The 13,210-nt window shown below is 37.0% G+C and overlaps 1 long non-coding RNA gene across 1 annotated transcript in view; it reads right to left on the bottom strand.

Annotated features, from left to right (window-relative positions):
* Positions 1–4,864: 4,864 nt before the first annotated feature.
* LOC149128360 (uncharacterized) overlaps positions 4,865–13,210 on the bottom strand; it is a 190,555-nt gene continuing 182,209 nt past the window's right edge. The window contains exon 3 of the long non-coding RNA XR_016218045.1: positions 4,865–5,166. This is a non-coding gene — a long non-coding RNA (uncharacterized LOC149128360). The remainder of the gene's footprint in view (positions 5,167–13,210) is intronic.

Below are 13,210 nucleotides of genomic sequence, written 5' to 3'. Positions count from 1 at the left end.
CACTGCTGTCCACGCCACCATTGTCTCTCTATGGAATGAGCTGGAGAGCTGCCTACCTGGACTCCCTAATCTCCGTTTTGCCCCTACAACCTATGCTATATAGATTAATCAGTATTTAAATACATTTCATAGAATACCACTGTCATTTAAAATCCCCCCAAAGGTTTTCATTGCCTTAAAAGAAAACCCAAACTTTGTCACATGATCTATGCATCTCCTTATAGCACCTGTCTGCCTTCCTCTGTGAAGTGCTGCAGTTCTACTCAGGGCTGACTCCTTCTCATGTATCCTCCATTCACTGAAGTGTTGCCTGCCCAGGTCAGCTATAGCAATGGCCACTTTCTGGAATTTTACTTGAATTTGTTTCTATTTCAGCACCTATCTTTCTCTACATTAGTTGTTTGTTCACTTGTCTACTGTCTTACTGTCTTTTCTCACTGGAATGTGACACTTAGGCCAGGAAGGTGTCAGCTATTGACCATAGTAGGAATGAGTGTGTGTGTGTGTGTGTGTGTGTGTACATAATGAATTATAGACAGAATTTAAGACTGAATTAAGACTGAAAGGGATGCAAAGTTTGCCCTGAGAAAGAATGTCATACTGATATTTGGTCCTCATTGTATCCAGTAATTAAAAATAAACTTTTTCTGGGGCTGGTGCTATGGCATAGCAGTTAAAGCCGCTTCTTGCAGTGCCAGCAACCCATATAGGTGCCAGTTTGAGTTCTGGTTGCTCCACTTCTGATCCTGCTCTCTGGTATGGCCTGGGAAAGCAGTAGAAGTTGGCCCAAGTCCTTGGGCCCCTGTAACCACATGGGAGGCCCGGAAGAAGCTACTGGCTCCTGGCTTTGGATCAGCTTAACTCCAGCCATTATGGCCATTTGAGGAGTGAACCAAGCAGGTGGAAGACCTCTCTCTCTCTCCGCCTCTGCCTCTCTGTAATCCTGCCTTTCAAATAAATAAAATGCATTTTTAAAAAATTAAAAAATAAGCTTCTTCCCTGTAAAATTTTCATATCATACACAAGTTGATTATTTAATCTTGAGTAAATTTTTCTCTTTCAACTATTTAACAAAATATGCTGCTTATAATCTCTTAGCAACGAAAACATCAAATAATAATTGAGTGGGCCAGTGTTGGGGTGTGTTCCATATGGGCACTGTATTGAGTCCCAGCTGCTCTGCTTCCAATCCAGCTCCCTGCTAATGCACTTGGGAAACTAGTGGAAGATGGTCCAAATGCTTGGGCCCCTGCACCCATGTGGGAGATCTAGAAGTGCCTGGCTCCTGATTTCCACCTGGCCCAGTTCTGGCTGTTGCAGCCATTTGGGAAGTGAACTAGATTGAAGCTTGTTCACTCTCTCTCTCTTTGTAATTTTGCTTTTCAAATAAATTAAATCTTTAGGAATAATAAAATAATAACCATAATTGACTAGTTAAGTCCAGGGTTAAACACTTTATATTTATGGCATATTGATTCTTAAAGAATATGATGAAGGCTCATCTTAACTATTCTCCAAAATATTATAGTCAATGGAGAAAATGAGAATAAGGCTGGTATTAAAAGTCTCCCAGGTCTGACAGTATGTAATGGAGCCAGGATTGCCTTCCTAATGATACAGCTGCAGAGATTGTACATGTAAGTGCTATGTGACCTTGATTTCTATATTAGTTTCTTGTGGCTGCTGCAAAAATTCACCCCAAACTTACAGATTGATTCTCTTACAGCTCTGGAAGTCACGTGTCTGAAGTCTGACTAGATTAAAGTTAAGGAACAGTCACAGCTGATTCCTCCTGAGGTCCTTGATGGGAGAATTTGTTTTCCTTCAAACTTACAGTGGCTGCCTGTATTCCTTAGCTGTGACTACAAAATTTATCATTCCAATCTCTGCTTCCATGGTCACATTCCGTATCCCTCTTGCATCCCTTTGCTTCTTTCATTCCTTTCATTCCTTTTGTTCTTATAAAGGCCCCAGACTAACCTTTTTTTTTTTTTTTTAAGATTTTGTGTGCTTCTTTGAAATGTAGAGTTACACAGAAAGAGGCAGAGATAAAGAGAGAGTTCTTCCATCCACTGATTCATTCCCCAAATGGCTGCAAGGACCAGAACTAAGCCAAGCTGAAGCCAGGAGCCAGGAGATTCTTCTGGGTTTCCCATGCAGGTGCAGGGGCCCAAGCACTTAGGCCATCCTCTATTGCTTTCTCATGCCATAGGCAGAGAGCTGGATTAGAAGAGCGGTAGCCAGGACACAAACTGGCACCCATATGGGATGCTGATGCCACAGGCAGAGTTTTAGCCTATTACACCACATTGTAGCCCACTAGTCTTACATGTTAACTTAATCACATCTGCAAAGCCTGCTTTTCTATAGAAGGTGATATTCACAGGTTCTAGGGATTAGGATATGAATATATTGGGAAGGGGTATTTATTTAGCCCTAGATAGTTTGAATGCTAGCTAATGTCAGGAAACACCAGACAGACTCACTCACTGCCTAAATGACTTGCCTCAACACACCAACCTCTTTGAATAAGCAATTAAAATTCATACTTCAGCAAAATAACAGAATACAAGATGTCATGAACATTTAGCATCATCCAGAAATAACTGATTCTGAAAATGCTTATGGCATACAAACTCAGGTGTTTCAAAATGTCCATGGAAAAATGAAGCTAAAAGATAGTTTATTTATTTATTTTTTTAATTTTTATTTGACAGGCAGAGTTAGATACTGAGAGAGAGAGAGAGACAGAGAGAAAGGTCTTCCTTCTGTTGGTTCACCCCCCAAATGGCCACTACAGCAGGCACACTGCACCGATCCAAAGCCAGGAGCCAAGTGCTTCCTCCTAGTCTCCCATGCGGGTGCAGGGGCCCAAGCACTTGGGCCATTCTCCACTGCCTTCCCCAGGCCACAGCAGAGAGCTGGACTGGAAGAGGAGCAACCAGGGCTAGAACCCGGCGCCCATGTGGAATGCCAGCACCGCAGGCTGAGGATTAACCAAGTGAGCCACAGCGCTGGCACCAGATACATTTATTTTGATGCAAAATTTTTTGAAATACATATAGTTTTATAATATGTATTTTCCACCAACATATTGAAGGCTCCTATATGCATAGATTTCAAAGTTTTTTGCAGAAAAGTAAACATTGTTTAATTCTATTTTCCATAGACTTTTTGGGAGAGCTGTGAAACACATATATTTAAGACTAAGTACTAATCTACTATGTTATGCCTCTTGTCTTCTTCAGTTTGGACTTTCTATTTAAGAATCTCTTTGACAGGCTATGTTGATTTTTGTTTAGAAATAATAATTTTTACAAAGTTCAAAAATCCTTACTAAGTGCAGATATGGCCTAAATGGATTAACTTGAAAGAGAATTGATGCTGAGCTTTACTAAACTAGCTCTAGACACAGAAAATGAACAAAGATATCGGCAAGCAGCAAAATACCTTGTAAAGTGCCCAATAGCATATGTAAATAAATTTGTGATTCACTTAAGTTGGAAAGAGTACAAAGGAAGACTTGACTACATCAGTAGGACTGTAAGGGATGCCTTTACTTCCCCAACTTGTGACCTCTCAATTATACAGGTCCTCAAAAGAGGGCTTGTGGTTGACCATCTGACCCTAATTGATGCTCTCAGCATATTTGGCAACACAAGATCTTCCACTATGACTTATTTCATCTCATCCCTGGATGCAGAATAACTTTCCAAGTCCAAAGTGGTTCTGTGATACGAATAGTTTAAGCACAGGACAATCTGCAATCAAAGTCAAACTGTCTCTTATGGCACATTTTAAAAAGCCACTACAACTGAGTGTTTCAATTCACTTCTCTTTTGCAAAGAGATGAAAATATGTGGTACCACTAGGAGAAATGGTAATTTTTCTATAAAGCGGCATTTTCCAAATTGTTTTTTACAGGCTGTGAGACTATTTTGTAAGGGTGAAAAAAAGTCCTATTGAAAACATCATTGAGAAATACTTCCTTCTATATTCCTGCTCAGGAAATTGAAATAGTAGAGCAGCATGATAAAGCTCTGAGAAGGCCCTCATAAGGAGGCATCTTTAATGTTATTTAAGGCAGCATTTTTGATTTTTGACCACTGACTCCTCTCTCTGAATATTTTGCATCCTCACCAGAGATAAAGATACTCTGAGCACACACTACATTTTTATAGATTGAGGAATTTTATAGATGAGGAAGCTCGAGTATCACAGGAATGGTGACCTGAGCAAAACTATGCTTTCTGAAGTGAATGGGGCTAAGGAATACTAATCTAAAAATTTAGAAAATAAAATACCAGTCTTATGACACAGTCCTCAAAGGAGCTCTATAAACGTAAATTTAGGGAATGTTGCACACTGTATTTTCTTTATTTCAGAGTGAATATAGTGGAAATAAGATAGCTTACTATTAATCCAATTTTTCAGTTTATTTGAATAAAAATGCCTTTTGTCCCCAGTTGTGATGAAAAATACCCAGAGGAACTAGTGTGGAAAGTACTTTGGCAAAAAAGATGGTGTAATAGAAAGAATACAGATTTTAGAGTCCTGCCAACTTAGATTTAATTTTGGCTCTGCTTGATTTTTTATGAATTGCTTAAATTTTCTGAGCTTTATCTTGTGTGGGGTCTCTGGGGACAGCCATGGTAAATAGTATTCCTCTTTTCTGCTTAGTTTTTTTTTTTTTAATACAAATACTGAGTCCATAATAAGATCTTCATCACTAATAGATATTAGGTCAACTTTTAGGACCTTGCTGAAAGTATGCTAATCTTGATGGGCTCAATAATACAGAAAACACCCTTTCTTTTTTTTTTTTAATATTTATTTATTTATTGAAAGGCAGAGATACAGAGAGAGGGAGAAACAGAAAGAGAGACATTTCATCTGCTGGTCTTTTCCCTAACTCCCAATGTCTGCTGGAGTTGGGACGGTCCAAGGCCAGGAGTCAGGAGCCAGGAGCCCCCTTTTGGTCTCCCACGTGGGTGGCAGAGGCCCAAGGACTTGGGCCATCTTCCCCTGCCTTCCCAGGCATAACAGCAGGGAGCTGGATGAGAAGCAGAGCAACTGGGATTCAAACCAGTACTCATAAGGATGTTGACAGTGCAGGTGGTGGCTTTATACCCTACACCAAAATGCTGGCTCCAGAAATGACCCTTTCTAAAAAAGAAGAAAGGAGAAATTGAGTTGATAGTTTCTATATATGTTCAGTTCAAATAGTTCTTTCTGTTTTCCAAGGAACAGAGATGGAAGGAGCCTAACAAAGGCAGAAGTCTCACACTTGCGAAATTCCCCCCAAACTATATATTATACCAGCTTTATTCGTAATAGACCAAAACTAGAAGCAACCAAGATATCTTTTTTTTTAATTTTATTTTATGGAAATTATTTTCTTAAAGACAGCTTTCATTTAATGAATACAAATTTCATTGGTATAGCTTCAGGAATATTGCAGTTCTTCCCCCCATACCCACCCTCCCACCCCTACTTCCATCCCACCTCCTACTCCCTCTCCCATCCTATTCTTCATTAAGATTCATTTTTAATTAACTTTACATGCAGAAGACCAACTCTATACTAAGTAGAGATCTCTACAATTTGGACCCACACAGACACACAAAGTATAAAAATAGTGAATAAATAAAAAACTGATGTATTTATACAACGGAGTACTATTCAGTAATAAAATGAAACAAATTCTTAATAATGAAAAGACATAAAATGGGCTGGTGCTGTGGTGCCGGCATCCCATATGGGCACCTGTTCAGGTCCTGGTTGTTCTATTTTGATCCAACTCCCTTCTAATGTGTCTGGGAAAGCAGCAGAGGATAGCTCAAGTACTTGGGTCAGTATATCCATATGGGAAACCTGGAAGAAGCTCTTGGGTTCTGGCTCTGACCTGGCCCAGACCCAGCTGTTGCAGTCATTGGGGGAGTGAACTAGCAGAAGGAAGATCTCTCTCTCTCTCTCTCTCTCTCTCTCTCTCTCTCTCACTCTGCCTTTCAAATAAAATAAACAAACCCTTTAAAAAATTGACATTTAATTTGTGAAACTGTAAAAGAAAAAAAAGAAAGAAAAGACTTGAAGACCCTTGCATTCATATTGCCAGTTGAGAGCAGCAAGTCTGAAAAGGCGAGGTGCTCTATCATTTCATTTGTAAGACACTTGGAGGTAAGGCAAAACTATAGAGAAAGTAAAAAGTTTACTGATTGTTAGAGATTTCAGTGGGAAGAAGGGGAGGAATGAATGGATGAGACAGGAAATGCTAAGCGTTGTGATAGTCTGAGAAACAATTTTACATGATGCTATATTCTATATGAAACTATAAATCTGTATTCTATATGAAACTATAATTCTGTAGGATACTGTACTGGTGAATGCATGACATGTGCATTTGTCAAACACATGGAACTGTACAACAGCAGAGTAAAACTTAATTTATGGACCTTAGTTAATGCTAATGTAACAACATTGGTTCATTAATTGTAATAAATGTACCACACTAATGTATGATGCTGATAATGGGGAAACTACATTCCACGGCGAGGGCACTGGGAATGGGTCTTTGATTTTGCATATCAAAATTTCTGCACTACTGCCAAATTGTTCCGTAGATACACATCTACAGTAAAATAAAGTCCATTATTTACATATATTTAAAATATTTTGAAAAACAGAAAATGAATATTTTGATATCTACTTTATATTATTGCTCAAATGTGTAAACCAATACATATAATTTGTAGATCCTCTGTAATAACTGTTATTCATAGCAACCCTATTGTATCTGTCAATATGTTTAAGAATTTACTTTCTACTTTCTGGATTTGGATTGTTAACAGGGTTTTTGATTTCTGCCTAACTGGACTTTTCCCCAGGAACACAGTGTCATAAAATGAAGGTTAATACAAGCAAGGACTATTGCTTTCTCTCATTTTTTGAAGCCTACTGTAACAGTAATGATTCCTAGCCAAGGCTGAGAATGTGGTGTCAGAATCAATACAGAAAACAGAAAAGGATTGGCGTATTCTGATGACAGAGAAGGGATGTCATAGGATAAAATGGACAATCTGTCATTCACCTATGAGATAGAGCTCAACTTCAACCGCATGAGAAAGGAGTTATACTTTGATCAGCAGGTGTCAGAAGGTGGAGGGAAATTGTTGGCCATACAGTTGTTATTCTGCTGTTTTAGTCTCTCTAAAAGATAAAATCATCATCGTCTTTTCTTTTTTTATGACCAGCTATGTCTAGAACTAATTTTTATTAAGAAATGGAAAGCACTGAGGGATTGGGATACACATACATAAGTAATCCACCAATCCTGTTGAGAAAAATCATCAGAATTCAATTGTATGATTTTTCTATTACTGTCTATCAATTTACCACGAATATAATAGTTTAAAATAACCACTTAACCACAGTTGTATAGATCAGATTATGGTATTCTCTGCTCTTAGTCTCATATGGCAAACATTAAAGTGTCATATGGTTCTGTTTCTTTTTAGGTTCTAGAGTACAATCCATTTCCACCCTCATTTATATTGTTGGCAGAATTAAGTTCTGTGCAGTTGTAAGGTGGGGGTCTCTGATTTCTTGCTAACTATCATTCCAGGCTCACTCTGTTTCTGGAAACTGTCTGCCTTTCCTGGATGTTGGCCACTTTGTCTTCAAATCCAGCAATGGTGGGTCCCTCATGTTTCACATTTTTTGCCATTTTTCCTCCATTTCATTCCTTTCTGTTTCTCTTCTAACTCCCGTTTACACATTTTTTAATTGCACTTTAAAATTTATTCATTTTTTCATTTTAATTTTGAATTAGTTTTTGACAGATTCAACATGCTTTGTAGATACAATTCTAAGAGCATAATGATATTCCCTTCTTCCCTTACTCCTTTCCTCCCCCTTCTCTCACTCCCATCCCACCCTCCTTCCTTCTACCATTCTTTTTTTTTTAGTATTTGATATAATGTATTTCAAACTGACATTATATCAAGAAGGCATAATACTTCATCAAATAAGAAATTTATCAATTAAAAGCCAAAAAGACCCTAGTTTAGTGGGAATATAGATGACTATAAACAAAAAGTGAAAGGAAAAAATGACCATTTCACACATATACAGTGAATTTAAACTAATCACAGATTATTAAAACTATAGTAGTATAACAACCTTTACCACTGGTTTCACAAAGGTATAAAACAAAGTTTTGCAAAACTATATTTGCAGCAATACTGATAAACATAGGCGTTTCCTTCTTATAAAAATAGTTTTATGTATGTTTTCACTTAATTATTAATTTGAAACAGAGAGATCTTCCATATGTTGTTTCACTCCTCACATGCCCATAAGCCAGGGATGGGCCAGGCCAAAGCTCAAAGCCAAGAACCCTATTCAGGTCTCCTGCCTGAAAGGCAGAAAGCCACGCACTTGGGCCATTGTGTACTATCTCCCAGGCACACTATCAGGAAGCTGGAATGGAGGCAGCTGCAGGACTTGATTCCAGGCCCTATGATATGGAATGCTGGCATACTAAACTGCAGCTTAACCTACTGTGCAACATCACCTATCACACTCTTCCATTGCTATGGGTCCATTTAAATACACTGGGCCCAATTGGACAATGGTATACAACCTTCTGTTTTAAAGTCAATCAATTAGCAACCTTAAAGTCCCTTTTGAAATTCAGCAAAAATTTATTTATGGCCTGACATCAGGAGGTGAAATATTATAGGGATGAAAATTTTATTTGCCATATCCATCTCATTTTATATTTAAACCATAAGCCTGGAATATAAGTACACATTACTTATATACTAATGAATTTACATGTTACTATTGGGGGACAAAAGAAAATTTGTTACAAGTTTGATTACAGAGTTACTGTTCTTCAAAATAAATCAAAGCAAAAAGATTGATTAAAAGATAGTAGTTGCCTAGGGGAGATGCAAGACCCATGAAGGCAGTTGTCCTGGGTATTCCCAATAAGACTTGTCCCCCTGATTCAACACACACTCTCTGAACTTTAAAATCCACTGGCTTACTGGTGCAGAGAGTTAATTGTTTAGCAATGAAACTTGACTACCACACTAATTCATAAACAAGCAGGTATTATCTGCCTGAGTTCTTTCAGTTTTCTGGAACAAATGCTCAAAATACAAAAGAAAACAAAGTAAATAAACAAAACCAACCAACCAACCAAACAAACAAACAAAAAAAAACCTTACAGTGAATGGGAACCTATACAGAAACAACACTACGGTATACACTCAGTTATCCACAAACAATTGAAACAAAGACCATTTATTCAATTCCATGGAAATTAATAGGGAGAAATATCTTGGATGCTTTGCTATGTGACCTGAAGCAGAGCATCTTGATTTTTGAAAATTTTCTCATTTATTTTACTGCTTTATCATTCTATGATTACAATATCACAACAAAAATCTTTTTTTTTCTTTTTTCTTTTTTTTCTTTTTTTAACTTTTATTTAATGAATATAAATTTCCAAAGTACGGCTTATGGATTACAATGGCTTCCCCCCCCCATAACGTCCCTCCCACCCGCAACCCTCCCCTTTCCCACTCCCTCTCCCCTTCCATTCACATGAGGATTCATTTTCAATTCTCTTTATATACAGAAGATCAGTTTAGCATACATTAAGTAAAGATTTCAACAGTTTGCTCCCACACAGAAACATAAAGTGAAAAATAATAGATGATTTTTTAAATGATGATGAAATCAGATCAGACCTATTGTCATGTTTAATCCCAGTGAGAGTCAAGTTGGGAATTGATAATTTCTTTTTTTTTTTTTTTTTTTTTTTTTTTTTTACAGAAGATCAGTTTAGTATACATTAAGTAAAGATTTCAACAGTTTGCACCCCCCATAGAAACACAAAGTGAAATATACTGTTTGAGTACTCATTATAGCATTAAGCCTCAATGTACAGCACATTAAGGACAGAGATCCTACATGAGGAGTAAGTGCACAGTGACTCCTGTTGTTGACTTTACAAATTGACACTCCTGTTTATGGCATCAGTAATCTCCCTATATACCAGTCATGAGTTTTCAAGGCAATGGAAGCCCCTTGAGTTCTCCGACTCTTATCTTGTTTAGACAAGGTCATAGTCAAAGTGGAGGTTCTCTCCTCCCTTCAGAGAAAGGTACCTCCCTCTTTGAAGACCTGTTCTTTCCACTGGGATCTCACTTGTGGAGCTCTTTCATTTAGTTGTTTTTTTTTTTTTTTTCCCCAGAGTGCCTTGGCTTTCCATGCCTGAAATACTCTCATGGACTTTTCAGCCAGATTGGAATGCCTTTAGGGCTGATTCTGAGGCCAGAGTGCTGTTTAGGACATCTGCCATTCTATGAGTCTGCTGAGTATCTCGTTTCCCATGTTGGATCACTCTCCCCTTTATTTATTCTATCGGTTGGTATTAGCAGGTACTAGACTTGTTTATGTGATCCCTTTGACTCTTAGTCCTTTCATTATGATCAATTGTGAACTGAAATTGATCAGTTGGACTAGTGAGATGGCATTGGTACATGCCAGCTTGATGGGATTAAATTGGAGTCCCCTGGTATGTTTCTAACTCTACCATTTGGGGCAAGTCAGCTTGAGCATGTCCCAAATTGTACATCTCTTCCCTCTTATCCCCACTCTTATGTTTAACAGGGATCACATTTCAGTTAAATTTCAACACTTAAGAATAATCTTTTATTATTTGTTTCCTTTAAAAATCATCAAGTTAACAGACTTAAGAAGTGTTAAGTACTTCCCTATGTAGTGATTATGTGGGGGTAACAAGAAAATAAAGTTACCAACCCAGCCTTAAAGAATTTCAACACTTACACCCATAACCATGAAGCAAAGAAATACATTGTGTAGAAATATCATGAGGGGTAATTCAGAAACAGTTACAGAAATAGCTATCTGAAGCCACCTAAATCCAAAAGCATCAGTGGAGAAAGCATCACATAGGAGCAGGAACATTTGTGAATGGAGAATGAAAACTTATGCATCACAGGAAGTTCTTAAAACACTTAAAAACACTAAAATTACTAAAACTTTCAACAACTTCTTTGGAGACTTACTACACTCTTGCAGATGGATGGTATCACCATGTTGACTAAATTATTTCATGCTGGTTTGATTTCCCAATCTAAGTGTCTTAAAATAAGCACCATAGCAGCAGCTGTAAATCCATCTGTAATTAGCTCACCTGACCTCTTTAGCTGCAGGACACACAAGGCAATGGCATGTACATGATGAATATCTTCTTGGTACTTAAAAACATTAACTAAGATGAATGTACATAGTAGTGCTGAAAATTCTGGACTGAATGCTCAAAACCTGAAACCAAAAATGATACTGTGATACACAGAAAATCAGCCTGTTTTCAAGTTTTCTCTTTTATGAAAGAAAATCATTCTCATGCCATGCTCCAAAGCACCAGAAGAAGGCAGAAGATGCACACGGTTGAAGGTGCCAGACTAGCTCTGGATTCTGTTTTATGAAGTGGTTGTTTAAATATTATCTTACTTCTGCTTTGTTGAACCTTGAGTATGTGAGGGTTCATGCAGATTTTATTCTAACAAAATAATAAAAATGTGTTTTAGTTTCAATATTACTACACATTGTTGATTTTAAATAGTGATGATTCTATTTAATGATGGATGCTATTTATTGATCCTTCAGTTATACAATAGCAACATCAAACATGTGTTAAGTTCTTATGTGTCTAATGAATTTTCTATATGCTTTGCAAGTTTGATACAGTATACAGAATTCCAAGATAGCCATCAAGATTTCCAATATCTGGTGTATGTGTCATAATAATCTCACAATATTATTAATGGGATGGATTTTCCTCCTGCCATAAGGTTATGCTATAGGGAATTGGGGATTGTAACATAGGTGTGTTTTCCACGTAGACATTTTTAAAATCACATCAATCCTTTAAAAGCAAAAAGGAAGGAAGTTAAAGATGTAAGGAATGAGAAATATTTGATGTGCCATTGCTAGTTAAAAGATGGAGCAAACATTGCATCAAGGATCCAGGTAACCTGTAGGAATCAAGAATGACACCCAGGTGAAAAGCAGCAAAACAACAGGAACCTTAGTATTGTAACTACAAGGAGATAAATTCTGTCAGCAATGAGAATAAGCTAGGAAGTAGACTTTTCCAAGAGCCTATACTGAAGAACTCAGTATTTAATGATATGGTAAAAAGATTCATGATAAAATATTAAGTAAAAGCAATATTTACAAGCACAGTTATAGTCCATAATAGATGAAGTGAACCCATTTACATATTTTTAAAAGTGCATAAATATACTCACAGAAGTACTGGGAAAATTTTAAGTAACTACACTAAAACATTAATTTCTTAATATTTTAGATTACATATGATTTTTTTAAACCTCTGTTAGACTTTAATGAAATGTATATGACTACCAAGATTTCTTAGTTCTGCAAATATTTATTCAATTGAAATTATATTTTCTGCTTACATGATTATTATCAGAAAAAGTTATTTGTTTTCAAGTTTCCTACTACCCTCCACCTCAAGTGTTCATATTAGATCCTTAGTCTTCCTCCCTATTTTAACACAGTTTGATGTTAAAAAGTGAACATCTTACTTTCATCTCTTCCACTAGACTACGATATCATTTCTTGTCAGCAAGTGTAGCATATCTTATTTTATTTTTGGCACCTGGCACATTGCTTAGCAGCTAAGAGGATCTCAATAGAGTCTAATAATCTTTGCCTTTTGAATAACAATGAATGAATATTGAGAAATAAAACCATAAATATGATCAGGACCTACTGAGTTTTGGGTTCTGTTTTAGGAATAAAGTTGTTGTAGTCTCATGCTATTTCCTGGACTCTGACATCACACTAAGAATGCTGGCTATAAAGCAAGTCTCAGCAAATTCAAAAAAATTCAAATCATACCATGCATCTTATTGGACCACAAGGCAATGAAGCTGGAAATCAGCAACTCAGGAATCTCTAGAATATATGCAAATACATGGAGACTGAACAATATGCTCCTGAATGAACAGTGGGTCATAGAGGAAATCAAAAGAGAAATCAAAATATTTCTGGAAACAAATGAAGATGACAACACAACATATCCAAACTTAGGGGATACAGCAAAAGCAGTGTTAAGAGGAAAGTTTATAGCAATAGGTGCCTA

This window comes from Oryctolagus cuniculus, chromosome 1, assembly GCF_051225735.1.
Source record: "Oryctolagus cuniculus isolate XC-2025 breed Fujian yellow rabbit chromosome 1, ASM5122573v1, whole genome shotgun sequence".
Taxonomy (NCBI): domain Eukaryota; kingdom Metazoa; phylum Chordata; class Mammalia; order Lagomorpha; family Leporidae; genus Oryctolagus; species Oryctolagus cuniculus.
The sequence above is the reverse complement of the archived record's forward strand: the minus strand, read 5'-3'. Positions and strand labels throughout refer to the sequence as shown.